At 56.2% G+C, this 18,904-nt stretch overlaps 1 protein-coding gene across 5 annotated transcripts in view; it reads right to left on the bottom strand.

Annotated features, from left to right (window-relative positions):
* The window catches only part of NLGN1 (neuroligin 1), a 759,716-nt gene that overhangs the window by 208,378 nt on the left and 532,434 nt on the right, over positions 1-18,904 (bottom strand). The gene's annotated exons all lie outside the window — the stretch shown is intronic.

The raw sequence follows: 18,904 nt of genomic DNA on the forward strand, positions 1-18,904 counted from the left end.
CCATCATGGCCCTGGTTCTGTGGAATTGGCTCTCTGAAGGGGCGAGGGGGTCCTTTCTCAGAGACCTTCAAGAAGCTTCGCAAGACCTGTCTGTTGGCCAGGGTTTTTGAGAGGGTTAGAAAAGCAGGCCTCTTTTAAAATTGGGAAATTGGGCTTTGTTATTTTATCTTTAGTTTCCTCTAGAGATTTTTTAACATTTTAACCACCTTGAACCAAGAAGAAAGAAGGAAATCTAAATAACAAATAAATAAGGTTGAACGCAAAAGAGGCACAGTTCTGATACTGATCTTCCTTCAGAGGTGGGATCCAGCAGGTTCTCACAGGTTCCCGAGAGTAGGTTACTAATTATTTGTGCGTGCCGAGAGGGGGTTACTAATTGGTGATTTTCCCACGTGAGTTTTGGTCTTTAGTTACTTCTCCTTCCTCAGCAGCAAGTAGCGCGGCAGAACTTCTGGAAGCAGCTCTAGCAGGAAGGTGCACCGGGCGGCGTGGCAGCCTCTGCGCCTGAGTGCATTCTGCTTCGCTGCCCAAGGACTTCCACGCGCAGCTGGCCAAGGCCAGCCCTTGCTACAGCCCCACCCAGGAATGCCCTTCTGCCTCTGGAATTCCCCGCCACAACCCCTGTCAGTGCCCCGCTTCCAGCCCCTAACATTGTCGCTATGGCATAATTACAGTTTGAATCCCACCACCATGGGAACCTGTTACTAAATTTTTTGGATCCCATCACTGTCTTCCTTTCACCCGTTTTGTTCAAGCATAGACTTACAAAACAAAAAAAATGTTTAGTCTTGAATTATGTGCAAGCAAATTCCACTGGTTTCAGCTAAGTTTATTAAGACTGAGATCTGAAAATCGCAATACAGGGGATCTTCACCATTAGTATTGTCTGAAACAATTTGTTGTAAACAAAGTGAGGGTGGAAGCTGTGAAAACACAACACAAGCTGCAGTCCTAAAGAACAGTTTCCTGGGAGTAAGCTCAATCAAATAAAATACGAATTACCTTAGGGGAGAAATGATTAGATGGCTGTCATAGTTAATCATTATTTATAATGTCCATCTTAAACAGAAGTGGTTTGTTTAACAGAGGATAGATTCCCTCACGACCGAGCAACTGCTTTAAGATGACAAGTAAAGTTTAATATAAAAAAGTATATCCTAGCAGCCAGATCAAAATATAGCTCTCGCAACAGCCATTCAACCTTTATCACTTCCAAGATTATTCCCCTCAGGAATATATTATTCGCACACCATTCAGTGAACCTCATTTGCAATATAGATGAAGTACAGGACAGAATCTTTTACACAGGCCCCAAACCCCTAACGCTCAGCAAAGCCAGTGGAATTACCTGCAAGCGCTCAGGGATAAAGCCATAACTAGTCTTGCAGTTACACACACTTCATCCGCATTTCATTTTTCAGATGACTTGACTCACAACAGCTTTCCCCTGAGGTGTACCTTGTAATTCTTTGCTGTTGAAAGCCAAGGAAAAAAAAATCCCATATGAATTTGCACAGTAGGTTTTAGCTTGCCTTTGGCATGTCAGAAAGAAATGGGCTTACTGGATCAGAGCCCAGCAGAACGAGAGAAGTACCACAGGCTCAGAATTCCCTAATCTTATTTTCAACAAGACATTAATGGCCTACATTCGGCAAGGTATTTTCGTCTAGTCAGGTGAACAATGCATGGTTCTCATATCTTCCAAAAGAGAAAATAACTATCTAAGGTTGAAGCCTTTGCTGGGGTCGATACTAAGTTGTATCTCTGTTGGCTGCTTTTTGGACAGACGCACTGTCTTCTTTATTCACCTCATGACTGTCCCATCCTTCTGGAAAGCACCCAGGGTGCTTGCAAATCTAAAATGTTAGAAGTACACTCTGAAACAAAAAAATATATCAACATCAGCTCCCAAATGACAAAACTATGGAACACAAAGTCAAAACAATCAAAACAGCAAACAAAACCACAGATTAACAAGATAGAAAAAAACTGAAAACCCCATCAGTAGAACTTCAAAAGCATCGCCATTTCCTGCTCACCAGCAGCAAACCCGGTAAAATGGGGGGAAGCACCATAGCCAAAATAGCCCAGCAATGATCATATTAAGTTCAGTGTCTTTCAAAGAACAGTCTTCATTCATCAAATACCAGGCCAATAAAGAGTGCTGATTATCCCTCTTTTGGACAAGAGCTCCAAAGCTTGAAGGCAACTTGGCTTCATTTAGGGCATGCAAGATCAGTACCAGCTGCCTTTAGATTATGGACCTATTTGTATGGGTGAAAGTTGTTGCTCTAAGGCTGCCAAAAGCCAAGTGGTGCCTGAGATCTCTCAGAGGGAATTGCCAAAATCTCTGTGGTTTCACTCTGGCAATTTCTGGGGTGACTCCAACCCCACTTGGAGGCCCTGTTCTTCTAAAATTCTTGTCATACTAAATGCTGCAGCAAATTTCCTTCATGCATGATAAAGGTAACCTCTGAAGTCATGACTCTGTGGGAGGATTCTTTGACACAGCTTTCCTCGCATCGCTATCGACTCTCCAAAAAACTGAGGCAATGATGACACATAGAATCATAGAATCATACAGTTGGAAGAGACTTCCAAGGGCCATCAAGTCCAACCCCATGTAATGTAGGAACACATAATCAAAGCACTCCTGACAGATGGCCATCTAGCCTCCCTTTAAAAACCTCCAAAGAAGGAAACTCCACCACACTCTGAGGTAGTGAATTCCACTGTTGAACAACCCTTACTGTCAGGAAGTTTTTCCTGATGTTTAGGTGGGAACTCTTTTCCTTCACCTTGAACCCATTACTCCTGGTCCTAGTCTCTGGAGCAGCAGAAAGCAAGCTTGCTCCCTCACCAGCATGGCATCCTTTCAACTATCTAAACATGGCTATCATGTCATCTCTTAACCTTCTCTTCACCAAAATAAACATTCACAGCTCCCTAAGTCTCTCCTCGTAGGGCATGGATTCCAGATCTTTTACCATTTTGGTTGCCCTCCTCTGGACCAACCACCACAGCTTGTCAATGTCCTTCTTAAATTGCGGTGCCCAGAACTGTACACAATATTCCAGGTGAGGTCCAACCAATGCAGAATAGAAAGGTACAATTACATCCCTCGATCTAGACACTATACTCTTGTTGATACAGCCCAGAATCACATTGACTTTCTTGGCCACCACATCACACTGCTAATTCATGTTCATTTTGTGGTCTAAGACTCCCAGATCCCTTTCACATAGGTGTCACCCATCCTATGTCTATGCATTTCATAAAGACCACATCATGGACTCTTCTCATGTGGTCCTCTGGTTTGTCACTTTACCTTCACAACAAGGGGGGAAAGGGCTTCGTTAATGGTCACAAAAGAACACAGCAACACAGCCTGGAACTCTGTTTCCAACAGCAGCCAATCAGATGCCTCCAGAAAGGCCTCAAGAAGGACACAAGGGCAACACCACAGAAGGACACACGAGTCTTAACCAAGGAAAGGTTTTGAATGCTGAAAATCACCAACTCATCTGTAGTCTGGTGGCAAGTCACACTTTTCTTCAAGAGTTTTTTTGGTTTTAGGTATGATGTACTCCTCTCAATTAGTTTAACCCTACAACACTGTCAACCTCAGCTTTTCCTTCAAAAACGTACATTCTGCTCTCCCTTGTTTTGTGGCTGTTGGTGATCTCTTTCTGAGCCCTACATTCTTAGCCCATGTGAAAGAGCTTCCCACTTACGTTTATTCCATTACCCTAAGCACTTAAATTTCATTTTCAACCAAGCAAGGCTTAATGAATATTTATGAATAGGCCCCACAGTGTTCATTCAATGTGTAAACTTCCCTTCGCAGCAGGCCACAGCTTTACATTTTGCCTTTTTATTACTAAAATGTTAGCCATACCAATCAATGTTGTGATGAAGAAAACAAGAAAATAACAGTGGTTCCTGTAAGTTTAACATTTTCCTCTGAGGAACTTCGGGTATCTCAGGTTCCCCTAACCCTGGAGCGCTCTTCACATGGCAAAATGCAAGGTATTTCACTGATAAATTTCACATTGACTCATGGTTTTACAGTTAGAACTTTTTGGAAAATGCCAGGCAGTGTAGTCCAAAAGTGGATTATCCATGAATACTTTAGATGTTTTTACATCAAGAAACTTCCGGTGCTTCTAATTACCTGCTCAACAGTGATTTGTTTGCCCACTTCTGTTGCCATCTTCTGTCAGAGGGCTTTCATTTGGTCCTTAAGAACATAAGAACATAAGAACTAGCCTGCTGGATCAGACCAGAGTCCATCTAGTCCAGCACTCTGCTACTCGCAGTGGCCCACCAGGTGCCATTGGGAGCTCACATGCAGGATGTGAAAGCAATGGCCTTCTGGGGTTGTTGCTCCCGAGCACCTGGTCTGCTAAGGCATTTGCAATCTCAGATCAAGGAGGATCAAGATTGGTAGCCATAGATCGACTTCTCCTCCATAAATCGGTCCAAGCCCTTTTTAAAGCTATCCAGGTTAGTGGCCATCACCACCTCCTGTGGCAGCATATTCCAAACACCAATCACACGTTGCGTGAAGAAGTGTTTCCTTTTGTTAGTCCTAATTCTTCCCCCCAGCATTTTCAATGAATGCCCCCTGGTCCTTCCTCAGGAATACCTCCAACGTTGTGATTGTTTTTATGTTGCTTTATGTATGTTAGCCTCTACACGAATTATTGGTTTTATAGTTTTATTGAGCTCACCTTGGTCAGACTTTCTGGCAAATTTTGTAAAATAAGTTTTAAACAAATTAAATGTCCCTCCAACATAATATACTCCAAAGGCCCATGTCTTCCATATCCTAGAGGAAAATCGTGCAGAATATGAGATGGTCCTCCTTTCCTCCTGGTGGCCTGGTTTCGCACATGCAGAATCATGTAATTTTCAAACTGTTTTCAGTGCTCTTTGAAGCTGTGTGGAATGGCAAAATCCACTTGCAGACAGTTGTGAACGTGGTTTGAAAACGCATTATTTTGCGTGTGCGGATGGGGCCTTAATTTCCACTTGTGTCTCTGAAATACATTGTTTTGGAGGTGGGTGGATACAAATTCTTTAAGGAAGCACAAAGTGCAGGACATACCAGCAAAACTTCACAGAAATTCTCAGTGGATCATCACAGAGATGCAGAACAAAATACTGCAGAATGAGAATGAAACAGAATGAGTGATATACAACCATCATCTCTGGAGGGTCATCTGGAGAAGAAAGCTCATACACAATAGTGCATCTGCAGGGAAATCTATATTCTCAGACTCTAGGAACAAAATCCTGTGTTAGAGTTTTTTGGACTGGCAAAGATTTGGTAGGAAGAAGAAATGTTAGGGAAGCTAGATTTGAAACCTGGACAAGACCAATACACTCCCAATATATTCTGAGCTACACAGTCGTTCAAAGCAATAGCTGACATTAACAGCCCCATCCAAAGCCGGAGGCAGAAGGATGCGGCATCAATACAGCACCACCCCACCACCTCCAAGAGGGCTTTCCGGCAGTGCAGGTAGCAAGAAAAAGCTCTGTAACCACCACCACCACCACCACACTACACACACCGGAAAGGCTCATAAGGCTTATGGCAACAAAAGGGCAAAATGTGGTAATCCCCTGGTCCTGTCTGAAGAGAAAAGCATAACAAGTAGGATAGTCTATGAATGAAAGAAGAAGAAGAAGAAGAAGAAGAAGAAGAAGAAGAAGAAGAAGAGGAGGAGGAGGAGGAGGAGGAGGAGGAGGAGGAGGAGTATATCTGGTTCACCAGATAAGCCTCTGCCACTCAGGTAGAGGGGTGGGGAATCAAACCTGGTTCTCCAGATTAGAATCCACCTGGACTTAACTACTACACCACGCTGGCTCTGCATCCCCCCCACCTCGCACCTCCCGCCCCCCTGTTGTTGAAAACGGATCCCCATCTACTTCATTCTTTACAACTGGAGCGGAACTCTGAATCCGTTACTGCCATTTCTAAGACAGCCCTAGGACCATCAGGAGAATTGCCTGAATGAGCACAAGGAAGGGTGGGGGGGAGAGTACCATCAACAGAGATGTATAGGAACTGGTAAATTAGCCCATAAAATAATTTGCATAAATGCATTAAAATAAAGAAGCTGCATAAAACTTTTCAGCAATGCCTCATTTACCATACATATTGCAACTTTTATGACTGAGCCCCGCTGAATATCCACAGACAACAGATGGCACATGCCGAATCATAATCAGGTAACAAACTAATTAGTTATTATTGGGTGGCATAATTTATTTATTTTACATCCATAATCTATCATACCACTAAGTAAAGCTTATTTGCCCTCGAGTCAGCTGATAAGGGAGACAGAGAGTTACTCCACTAAGGCCGGCGCAAGTGTTTATTGTCCCACAAGAGTCAAAGAGTTTGGCGCTGTGCTTTTTTTGGCTCTTCCGTGTGGCTCCTAAGCTCTGGTTGTCACATTATATTTTGATGAAGCAGTGTCAGTACAAGGAATCAGATTTCTCTGGTGAATAATTAATTCAAAATACTCTTGTTTTGAAACTGATCTTCTCTGAACCAGACCAAACGTTAATAGATCATGGTGTTTCCCCTGCAAGGTAAGTATACATATCTTTTTACGATGCCCCCTTCATACAGAAATGAGGGCAGAATTGTTTGTCTCTCTATTTCTTGGCTCCGAGGAGAGTGCCACGAAAAGGTTACTAGAAGATGGTAACCCTAATATCACCAGTGGTGGCAAAATTCAGTGCTCAAATTGTCAAGAGGCATGGACAAATACGGCAATAAGGGTATGAAGTCTGGATTACTAATTGTACACCTTGTTTAAAGATTATTCCAGCTTTCAATATGAGCTCGCATTAGGGTTTCAAATGACTGGCTATTAGAAATCTTGTCACTTCAAGTTTATTTTGTATTTTTAGCCTGGAAATGTATAATGTGGATTTTATATTTTATACCTGATAACTTCTGGTCTATGACCGTAATAAACAAACTGAAAACATTAGTAGATCTAGCTATTTTACATGACTCTTTCTAAAGAAGATCTTCTCACCATGAGTTGACATTCCCCCTCAGCAATCGTATACATAAAATGGTCCAGTGAAAACATACCTATGCAATGTCATAAATTTCCAGACTGTGGGAAAATCCTGTATAAAACCGAAAACAGTATATGTCTTCTTCTCATACAGTGTCCCTCAAAAGTGATTTCCCCCCCATTAATTCATGATGCTTCAAGAAAACTTGTTCAATGCTTTTCAGATGGACTCCAGAATTCCTAGTTCCTGAAAAAATCTCAATTTTGATTGTGCTTTACTCTTCACAAACTAAACACATTGTGCTATGTTTTGCACAGTGTTCTGCTTTCTGGAACCGTTCTTTTGTGGGGTGGGGGGTATACATTTTTCAAAGTTACTTGTGCACCAGTAATCAATATGGAACATAGGTGATGTCAACTGTGTGTTTGATACACAGAATTTCCTGTTACATTTTGGGTTGGATCCAAAGTTCAGTTTCCGGTACTGGAAAGTACTTCTGTCAATAGAGTAGACCTTTTATAGCACCCTGATGTTGAGCTCCCCAAAATTGTCTCCCAGCAAAATGTAAGGCTCATTCCGCACATGCAGAATAATGCACTTTCAAACTGCTTTCAGTGTTCTTTGAAGCTGTACGGAATAGCAAAATTCACTTGCAAACAGTTGTGAAAGTGGTTTAAAAACGCATTATTTTGCGTGTGCGGAAGGGGCCTTTGAAAATTATTCTTCTGTTGAAATGTCTTGAAAACATCTTAGTTTGCTGTGCTTAGTTCGACTAAGAGAGATGAGTGGTTAGATACTTAGACAGGTTTCATTCTGCTGGTGGAAGGGCCCTCCTTTGGCAGAAAACTTAACCTTGATCCCAGTTTTGTTCATGTTCTAACTCTTCCTATTCATCCAGTACTATGGGTCAACTCCCATGATCCAGCTAACATGCTTACAATGTTAGTGGAATGGATCTTTACGGAGCAGAGACAGGGCCATGTGGTTTTACTGCAATGCTACCCTGGATACAGCCTGATCTTTTTGTCATACTATTGCTTAAATCACACTGGGCAACAAACAGCTGTCAGTACCATAAATGTGAGTATTGGGGTGGAAAAATGATAGTGTAAGTTGCAACGCTAAACTGCTCCAAAGTTTAGAAAGGGATAGCAATAAGGGGGAGCAAATATCTTGCTCCCACCCACCCCTTTTGGTCACCTGCTGTTGACCAGTGCAGGAGTGGGATGAACTAGGTGGGTGGGGTGGGAAGGAAATTATGTTGCAGTTGAATCATCACTTCTGGTTTCATACATGACCATGATGGCACGATCTCACTTCCAGTTACATGACTAAAAGTTACACTGCATGCTGCCTGGCTCCGCTTCCTGAATCTCCAGGGGGATTGCCCTTGGCTGGTAACCCTAAAGAAGCATGCTTGCGCAAGAAGGGACAATGAATTAGGATGAGCAGGCTAGTCTGCAGAGTGTTCCTGGTCCTTTAAGGAGGGTTACGAGACCTAGGAGAGTCATGTCTGCACCATCCTTCAACATTTTTTTACAGGGTGCACAACAATACAAAATCATGAATGGACTGACCCTATCTCAAGTCAGATCTAGGTGTAGGATTACCAGCTCCTGGAGATTTTATGGGATGAGTCTACAGAGGGGAGGGTTCAGGGAAGGAAGGGATCTCAGTGGAGTATTATGCCACAGACTCCACCTTCCAAAGCAGCAATGTTCTCCTCCATCTTTTCAAATGCCACTGATCTCTGTCCCCTGGAGAACAGTTGAAATCCCAGGAGATCTTCAGTCACCACTTGGAGGTTTGCAACCCTTTTTAGGGACGATTTTGGTCTCAATCACCTGTAGTGTCAAAACATGAGCCTTATATTGAGCCAACACTAAGGTCCACAGGAGATGTGATGCCATCCTTGTGGGCACCATAAGGACAGCACTGCATCTGGTGAACCAGATACACTCCTCCTCCTCCTCCTCCTCCTTTTCCTCCTCCTCCTCCTCCTCCTCTTCTTCCATTCATAGACAAAATCCAAACTCCTCCTCCTCCTCTTCCTCCTCTACTTCTTCTTCTTCTTCTTCTTCTTCTTCTTCTTCTTCTTCTTCTTCTTCTTCTTCTTCTTCTTCTTCTTCTTCTTCTTCTTCTTCTTCTTCTTTCTTCTTCTTCTTCTTCTTCTTCTCCTCCTCCTCCTCCTCCTCCTCCTCCTCCTCCTCCTCCTCCTCCTTCTTCCAGGAGAGGCTGCATGAGGGAAAACGCCGCCAACAACAATGATATCATCTTCATTGCTTAATCAAGATCATTTTAACATGTTAAATATTCCGGGGGAGTGAGGGAAAAGTTAATGCTAAGCACTTACTGTCAGCAAAGCTGCATAAAGCATCTACTGGAGAAAAGGCAAAGATTCCTTTTCCGAACGCTGCCCCCGAGACATTTGATTTAATGGATTACTCTATTAAACCGAGTTACTAAACATCTATCTTTCCGGAGCCTGTGATTTCTCTCGTGCACAATATGCAAACGTTATTTGTGTTGCAGCATCATATTTCCTCGTTGACAACTCCCCTGGAATGTCTTCAGGTCTTCCACTTGCACAAACCTGCCCAGCGCCAGCGACTCTGCTGGGGTTCCATGTTCCTTGTTAAGGCACGAATTGAGCAGTGTTTCTCCCCCCCAGGCAACACTTTAAAAAAACTTTGGGCCACTCGTTGCTGAATTATTTATCAGAAGTTACTATGTGAATAAGGATTAAATAATTCTCTTTGAGCTGCTTGTAGTAAACATAGAAGCTAAAAGCAGGCTCCCGATTTGATACCTACATTCTTTGCTTACCTTCCAAGAAATCACATTTTTCCTCCCACTGCAAAGCATTTGACTTATTCTGTCTCTCTACAGGTATGAATGAGGATTTGGTCTTCACAGGGTGACCCAGAAGGAAGCAACTTAACTCATGCACCTCCAGTCAGTTGGCCGAGGGATCACAAGAAGAAGAAGAAGAAGAAGAAGAAGAAGAAGAAGAAGAAGAAGAAGAAGAAGAAGAAGAAGAAGAAGAAGAAGAAGAAGAAGAGGAGGAGGAGGAGGAGGAGGAGGAGGAGGAGGAGGAGGAGGAGTTTGGATTTATATCCCCCCTTTCTCTCCTGGCGGAGACTCAAAGGGGCTTACAATCTCCTTGCCCTTCCCCCCTCACAACAGACACCCTGTGAGGTGGGTGGGGCTGAGAGAGCTCCGAGAAGCTGTGACTGGCCCAAGGTCACCCAGCTGGCGTGTGTGGGAGTGTACAGGCTAATCTGAATTCCCCAGATAAGCCTCCACAGCTCAGGCGGCAGAGCTGGGAATCAAACCCGGTTCCTCCAGATTAGATACATGAGCTCTTAACCTCCTACGCCACTGCTGCTACCTTACAATAAGAGCCAGCATGGTGTAATGGTGGATTCTCTCTTTTTCTATACCACCCTGGTTTATCTTTTCTCCTGACTAGAAAGGAATGGTGATAGCAGAGGTAACCACGGGAAAGAGTCAGCATGGCTTTTGCAGAGGCAAATCCTGTCTTACAAACTTACTAGAGTTCTTTGAGGGTGTAAACAGGCATGTGGACAGGGGTGAACCGGTGGACATTGTCTACTTGGATTTCCAAAAGGCTTTTGACAAAGTTCCTCACCAGAGACTGTTGAGAAAACTCAGCAATGAAGGAATAAGAGGGGAAGTCCTCCTATGGATTAAAAACTGGTTGAGAAACAGGAAACAAAGAGTGGGTGTAGATGGGAAGTTCTCACAATGGAGAGATGTCGGGAGTGGTGTCCCCCAAGGATCCGTTTTGGGACCAGTGCTCTTTAACCTATTCATAAATGACCTGGAAGTAGGGGTGGGTAGCGTGGTGGCCAAGTTTGCAGATGATACCAAATTATGTAGGGTGGTGAGAACCACAAAGGATTGCGAAGAGCTCCAAGCGGACCTTGATAAATTAGATGAGTGGGCTCAGAAATGGCAAATGCAGTTCAATGTAGCAAAATGTAAAGTGATGCACATAGGGGCAAAAAATCCAAACTTCACATACACGCTACAGGGGTCAGTGCTATCAGTCACAGACCAGGAAAGGGATTTAGGTGTCTTAGTTGATAGTTCCATGGGAATGTCAACTCAATGCATGGCAGCTGTGAAAAAGGCAAACTCTATGCTGGGGATCATTAGAAAAGGAATTGATAATAAAACTGCAAAGATTGTCATGCCCTTATATAAAGCAGTGGTGCAACCGCACTTGGAGTACTGTGTCCAGTTCTGGTCGCCGCATCTCAAAAAGGATATTGAGGAGATAGAAAAAGTGCAGAGAAGGGCAACAAGGATGATTGAGGGACTGGAGCACCTTCCCTATGAGGAGAGGCTGCAGCGTTTGGGACTCTTTAGTTTGGAGAGGAGGTGGCTGAGGGGGGATATGATTGAAGTCTACAAAATTATGCATGGGGTAGAAAATGTTGACAGAGAGACATTTTTCTCTCTTTCTCACAATACTAGAACCAGGGGGCATTCATTGAAAATGCTGGGGGGAAGAATTAGGACTAACAAAAGGAAACACTTCTTCACGCAACGTGTGATTGGTGTTTGGAATATGCTGCCACAGGAGGTGGTGATGGCCACTAACCTGGATAGCTTTAAAAGGGGCTTGGACAGATTTATGGAGGAGAAGTCGATTTATGGCTACCAATCTTGATCCTCTTTGATCTGAGATTGCAAATGCCTTAACAGACCAGGTGATCGGGAGCAACAGCCACAGAAGGCCATTGCGTTCACATCCTACATGTGAGCTCCCAAAGGCACCTGGTGGGCCACTGCGAGTAGCAGAGAGCTGGACTAGATGGACTTTGGTCTGATCCAGCTGGCTTGTTCTTATGTTCTTATGTTCTTATGTTCTTAAAGCATAATTCTTTCATTTCCCCTCTCCATTCTTCTACATTATGCATTTAGCTGCCTTAAAATAAGTCAGCCCATAGGCCTACCGAGATCAGTATTATCTACTGAGGCTAGCCATGGCCATCCAGAGCAGGGGTTCCTAACCTTTTTAAGCCTGCAAGCACATTTGAAATTCTGACACAGCATGATGGATGCAGCAACAAAATGGGTGCCACAAAGGGTGGAGCCAGCCACAAAATTATTGCTGCAGCTTAACTTCAGTAACACAGTGTAGATCCTCATGATGCAGCAGCAGCAGCTGCCAAAGGAACATTTCAAAAAATCCACACAGTGAATCAAGTATATCAGATGCTCTGCTGGGCAAAAGCCCTATCTGCCACCACGCACTTCAGAACATAAGAACTAGCCAGCTGGATCAGACCAGAGTCCATCTAGTCCAGCACTCTGCTACTCGCAGTGGCCCACCAGGTGCCTTTGGGAGCTCACATGCAGGATGTGAAACAAATGGCCTTCTGCTGCTGCTGCTCCTGAGCACCCGGTCTGCTAAGGCATTTGCAATCTGAGATCAAAGAGGATCAAGATTGGTAGCCATAGATCGACTTCTCCTCCATAAATCTGTCCAAGCCCTTTTTAAAGCTATCCAGGTTAGTGGCCATCTTTTCAGGTTAGTGGCCACTTCCCAAAAACACTTGGTGGGCACCAGAAAAGGTGGGTGCCATAGCTCTAGAGTCTCTATGGTGGGTACCACAGCTAGGGGCTCCTTGCTTTAGAGTCTTGGGTGGAGTCTTTCACATCAACTGCAGGATAGAATGAGGGGTTTTTTTGGTGATATATCCCCAAAAAAGTTCAATTCTGTACCTCCGAATCCAAGGAAAATGCTAAGAGGGGCTCCAATAGTCACTGATTCTGATAACCAGCATGGTGTAGTAGTGGTTAACAGCAGTGGACTTTAATCGGGAGAACTGGGTTTGATTCCCAGGCCTCCACATGAGCAGTGGACTCTTATCTGGAAAACCAGATTTGTTTCCCCACTCCTACATTCCTGCTGGGTGACCTTGGGCTAGTCAAGTACTCCGAGAACTCTCTCAGCCCCACCTACCTCACAAGGTGTCTGTTGTGGGGAGAGGAAGGGAAAGAAGTTTGGAAGCCACTTTGAGTCTCCTTACAGGAGAGAAAGATAGGGTATAAATCCAAACGTCTCTTATTTTTTCCTTTCAAAGGTGTTGCTTGTGACAGAGCTCTGAAATAACATTCTCTGTAGCTGAAGCTAAATGCTCATGAGCCCAGACACTGTTATTACTGTATGCAACTTGGTTGGAATACACAGAGGTTTTGCTTCTCATTTTGTGCAGGCATATCCTGTTATATCCACGGAAAGGGCATGAGGTTGCCCAGGACTGAAGCACAGATGTTGCCCATGCCATAATTTTTCCCAGGGTGCTCTTGCCTTTAATTCAAGCTCCATTTCCCGAAGAAACTGCATCACTCTGGAATTATTACGGTTGTAGCCAGTTTGCCACTGAAAGCCCTTTTCAACCATCAAGGTTTTAATCAGCACAGGAGTCTGAAGTAAGAAGTCAGTTTCAAGTATTACCACTGCATATGAGGAGCCCGACAGCACAGAAGCAATTTTTGACATGACTTCAATTCTCCTTCTCCATATCCACTAATGCGGGAAGTGACATATCTGGGAGTAATTTTGCATAGCAAAAATTTGGTTCCGGGATGCTTGCAGAAAAAAATATTGGATATTTGTGTGGCAAACTGAGAGCTGCCGTTATAGTTCAATAGCATCTATGGTCTTTGAAATACTGTGCCATTTTAAATTTTTATATACTGTATATACTCATGTATAAGCCGACTTTTTCAGCACATTTTTAATGCTGAAAAAGCCTCCTTCGGCTTATATTTGGGTTGGCTTATACTCGAGTATATACGTTATTTATATACAAGTCTGTGCTGATAACCTCACACCAGCTATTGCTAAAGCCCTGTTTGGACATGCAGATGATGAGGAGAAATCCAGTTTTGAAGGATTTTAACTCTTGTGTTTTAGTTTGGTTGCTGATTGAGCTAAGGTTTTTGTACTTTTAAAGTTATTTGGGTGCTGTGTGGTTTCCGGGCTGTATGGCCGTGTTCTAGCAACATTCTCTCCTGACGTTTCGCCTGCATCTGTGGCTGGCATCTTCAGAGGATCTGATGTTGGGAAAGCGAGTGGAGTATATATCTGTTGGAGTGTCCCCCACCCCCCCCCCCCCCCACCCCCCCCCCCCCCCACCCCCCCCCCCCCCCACCCCCCCCCCCCCCCACCCCCCCCCCCCCCCACCCCCCCCCCCCCCCACCCCCCCCCCCCCCCACCCCCCCCCCCCCCCACCCCCCCCCCCCCCCACCCCCCCCCCCCCCCACCCCCCCCCCCCCCCACCCCCCCCCCCCCCCACCCCCCCCCCCCCCCACCCCCCCCCCCCCCCACCCCCCCCCCCCCCCACCCCCCCCCCCCCCCACCCCCCCCCCCCCCCACCCCCCCCCCCCCCCACCCCCCCCCCCCCCCACCCCCCCCCCCCCCCACCCCCCCCCCCCCCCACCCCCCCCCCCCCCCACCCCCCCCCCCCCCCACCCCCCCCCCCCCCCACCCCCCCCCCCCCCCACCCCCCCCCCCCCCCACCCCCCCCCCCCCCCACCCCCCCCCCCCCCCACCCCCCCCCCCCCCCACCCCCCCCCCCCCCCACCCCCCCCCCCCCCCACCCCCCCCCCCCCCCACCCCCCCCCCCCCCCACCCCCCCCCCCCCCCACCCCCCCCCCCCCCCACCCCCCCCCCCCCCCACCCCCCCCCCCCCCCACCCCCCCCCCCCCCCACCCCCCCCCCCCCCCACCCCCCCCCCCCCCCACCCCCCCCCCCCCCCACCCCCCCCCCCCCCCACCCCCCCCCCCCCCCACCCCCCCCCCCCCCCACCCCCCCCCCCCCCCACCCCCCCCCCCCCCCACCCCCCCCCCCCCCCACCCCCCCCCCCCCCCACCCCCCCCCCCCCCCACCCCCCCCCCCCCCCACCCCCCCCCCCCCCCACCCCCCCCCCCCCCCACCCCCCCCCCCCCCCACCCCCCCCCCCCCCCACCCCCCCCCCCCCCCACCCCCCCCCCCCCCCACCCCCCCCCCCCCCCACCCCCCCCCCCCCCCACCCCCCCCCCCCCCCACCCCCCCCCCCCCCCACCCCCCCCCCCCCCCACCCCCCCCCCCCCCCACCCCCCCCCCCCCCCACCCCCCCCCCCCCCCACCCCCCCCCCCCCCCACCCCCCCCCCCCCCCACCCCCCCCCCCCCCCACCCCCCCCCCCCCCCACCCCCCCCCCCCCCCACCCCCCCCCCCCCCCACCCCCCCCCCCCCCCACCCCCCCCCCCCCCCACCCCCCCCCCCCCCCACCCCCCCCCCCCCCCACCCCCCCCCCCCCCCACCCCCCCCCCCCCCCACCCCCCCCCCCCCCCACCCCCCCCCCCCCCCACCCCCCCCCCCCCCCACCCCCCCCCCCCCCCACCCCCCCCCCCCCCCACCCCCCCCCCCCCCCACCCCCCCCCCCCCCCACCCCCCCCCCCCCCCACCCCCCCCCCCCCCCACCCCCCCCCCCCCCCACCCCCCCCCCCCCCCACCCCCCCCCCCCCCCACCCCCCCCCCCCCCCACCCCCCCCCCCCCCCACCCCCCCCCCCCCCCACCCCCCCCCCCCCCCACCCCCCCCCCCCCCCACCCCCCCCCCCCCCCACCCCCCCCCCCCCCCACCCCCCCCCCCCCCCACCCCCCCCCCCCCCCACCCCCCCCCCCCCCCACCCCCCCCCCCCCCCACCCCCCCCCCCCCCCACCCCCCCCCCCCCCCACCCCCCCCCCCCCCCACCCCCCCCCCCCCCCACCCCCCCCCCCCCCCACCCCCCCCCCCCCCCACCCCCCCCCCCCCCCACCCCCCCCCCCCCCCACCCCCCCCCCCCCCCACCCCCCCCCCCCCCCACCCCCCCCCCCCCCCACCCCCCCCCCCCCCCACCCCCCCCCCCCCCCACCCCCCCCCCCCCCCACCCCCCCCCCCCCCCACCCCCCCCCCCCCCCACCCCCCCCCCCCCCCACCCCCCCCCCCCCCCACCCCCCCCCCCCCCCACCCCCCCCCCCCCCCACCCCCCCCCCCCCCCACCCCCCCCCCCCCCCACCCCCCCCCCCCCCCACCCCCCCCCCCCCCCACCCCCCCCCCCCCCCACCCCCCCCCCCCCCCACCCCCCCCCCCCCCCACCCCCCCCCCCCCCCACCCCCCCCCCCCCCCACCCCCCCCCCCCCCCACCCCCCCCCCCCCCCACCCCCCCCCCCCCCCACCCCCCCCCCCCCCCACCCCCCCCCCCCCCCACCCCCCCCCCCCCCCACCCCCCCCCCCCCCCACCCCCCCCCCCCCCCACCCCCCCCCCCCCCCACCCCCCCCCCCCCCCACCCCCCCCCCCCCCCACCCCCCCCCCCCCCCACCCCCCCCCCCCCCCACCCCCCCCCCCCCCCACCCCCCCCCCCCCCCACCCCCCCCCCCCCCCACCCCCCCCCCCCCCCACCCCCCCCCCCCCCCACCCCCCCCCCCCCCCACCCCCCCCCCCCCCCACCCCCCCCCCCCCCCACCCCCCCCCCCCCCCACCCCCCCCCCCCCCCACCCCCCCCCCCCCCCACCCCCCCCCCCCCCCACCCCCCCCCCCCCCCACCCCCCCCCCCCCCCACCCCCCCCCCCCCCCACCCCCCCCCCCCCCCACCCCCCCCCCCCCCCACCCCCCCCCCCCCCCACCCCCCCCCCCCCCCACCCCCCCCCCCCCCCACCCCCCCCCCCCCCCACCCCCCCCCCCCCCCACCCCCCCCCCCCCCCACCCCCCCCCCCCCCCACCCCCCCCCCCCCCCACCCCCCCCCCCCCCCACCCCCCCCCCCCCCCACCCCCCCCCCCCCCCACCCCCCCCCCCCCCCACCCCCCCCCCCCCCCACCCCCCCCCCCCCCCACCCCCCCCCCCCCCCACCCCCCCCCCCCCCCACCCCCCCCCCCCCCCACCCCCCCCCCCCCCCACCCCCCCCCCCCCCCACCCCCCCCCCCCCCCACCCCCCCCCCCCCCCACCCCCCCCCCCCCCCACCCCCCCCCCCCCCCACCCCCCCCCCCCCCCACCCCCCCCCCCCCCCACCCCCCCCCCCCCCCACCCCCCCCCCCCCCCACCCCCCCCCCCCCCCACCCCCCCCCCCCCCCACCCCCCCCCCCCCCCACCCCCCCCCCCCCCCACCCCCCCCCCCCCCCACCCCCCCCCCCCCCCACCCCCCCCCCCCCCCACCCCCCCCCCCCCCCACCCCCCCCCCCCCCCACCCCCCCCCCCCCCCACCCCCCCCCCCCCCCACCCCCCCCCCCCCCCACCCCCCCCCCCCCCCACCCCCCCCCCCCCCCACCCCCCCCCCCCCCCACCCCCCCCCCCCCCCACCCCCCCCCCCCCCCACCCCCCCCCCCCCCCACCCCCCCCCCCCCCCACCCCCCCCCCCCCCCACCCCCCCCCCCCCCCACCCCCCCCCCCCCCCACCCCCCCCCCCCCCCACCCCCCCCCCCCCCCACCCCCCCCCCCCCCCACCCCCCCCCCCCCCCACCCCCCCCCCCCCCCACCCCCCCCCCCCCCCACCCCCCCCCCCCCCCACCCCCCCCCCCCCCCACCCCCCCCCCCCCCCACCCCCCCCCCCCCCCACCCCCCCCCCCCCCCACCCCCCCCCCCCCCCACCCCCCCCCCCCCCCACCCCCCCCCCCCCCCACCCCCCCCCCCCCCCACCCCCCCCCCCCCCCACCCCCCCCCCCCCCCACCCCCCCCCCCCCCCACCCCCCCCCCCCCCCACCCCCCCCCCCCCCCACCCCCCCCCCCCCCCACCCCCCCCCCCCCCCACCCCCCCCCCCCCCCACCCCCCCCCCCCCCCACCCCCCCCCCCCCCCACCCCCCCCCCCCCCCACCCCCCCCCCCCCCCACCCCCCCCCCCCCCCACCCCCCCCCCCCCCCACCCCCCCCCCCCCCCACCCCCCCCCCCCCCCACCCCCCCCCCCCCCCACCCCCCCCCCCCCCCACCCCCCCCCCCCCCCACCCCCCCCCCCCCCCACCCCCCCCCCCCCCCACCCCCCCCCCCCCCCACCCCCCCCCCCCCCCACCCCCCCCCCCCCCCACCCCCCCCCCCCCCCACCCCCCCCCCCCCCCACCCCCCCCCCCCCCCACCCCCCCCCCCCCCCACCCCCCCCCCCCCCCACCCCCCCCCCCCCCCACCCCCCCCCCCCCCCACCCCCCCCCCCCCCCACCCCCCCCCCCCCCCACCCCCCCCCCCCCCCACCCCCCCCCCCCCCCACCCCCCCCCCCCCCCACCCCCCCCCCCCCCCACCCCCCCCCCCCCCCACCCCCCCCCCCCCCCACCCCCCCCCCCCCCCACCCCCCCCCCCCCCCACCCCCCCCCCCCCCCACCCCCCCCCCCCCCCACCCCCCCCCCCCCCCACCCCCCCCCCCCCCCACCCCCCCCCCCCCCCACCCCCCCCCCCCCCCACCCCCCCCCCCCCCCACCCCCCCCCCCCCCCACCCCCCCCCCCCCCCACCCCCCCCCCCCCCCACCCCCCCCCCCCCCCACCCCCCCCCCCCCCCACCCCCCCCCCCCCCCACCCCCCCCCCCCCCCACCCCCCCCCCCCCCCACCCCCCCCCCCCCCCACCCCCCCCCCCCCCCACCCCCCCCCCCCCCCACCCCCCCCCCCCCCCACCCCCCCCCCCCCCCACCCCCCCCCCCCCCCACCCCCCCCCCCCCCCACCCCCCCCCCCCCCCACCCCCCCCCCCCCCCACCCCCCCCCCCCCCCACCCCCCCCCCCCCCCACCCCCCCCCCCCCCCACCCCCCCCCCCCCCCACCCCCCCCCCCCCCCACCCCCCCCCCCCCCCACCCCCCCCCCCCCCCACCCCCCCCC

Source organism: Sphaerodactylus townsendi, linkage group LG08, assembly GCF_021028975.2.
Source record: "Sphaerodactylus townsendi isolate TG3544 linkage group LG08, MPM_Stown_v2.3, whole genome shotgun sequence".
Lineage (NCBI taxonomy): Eukaryota > Metazoa > Chordata > Lepidosauria > Squamata > Sphaerodactylidae > Sphaerodactylus > Sphaerodactylus townsendi.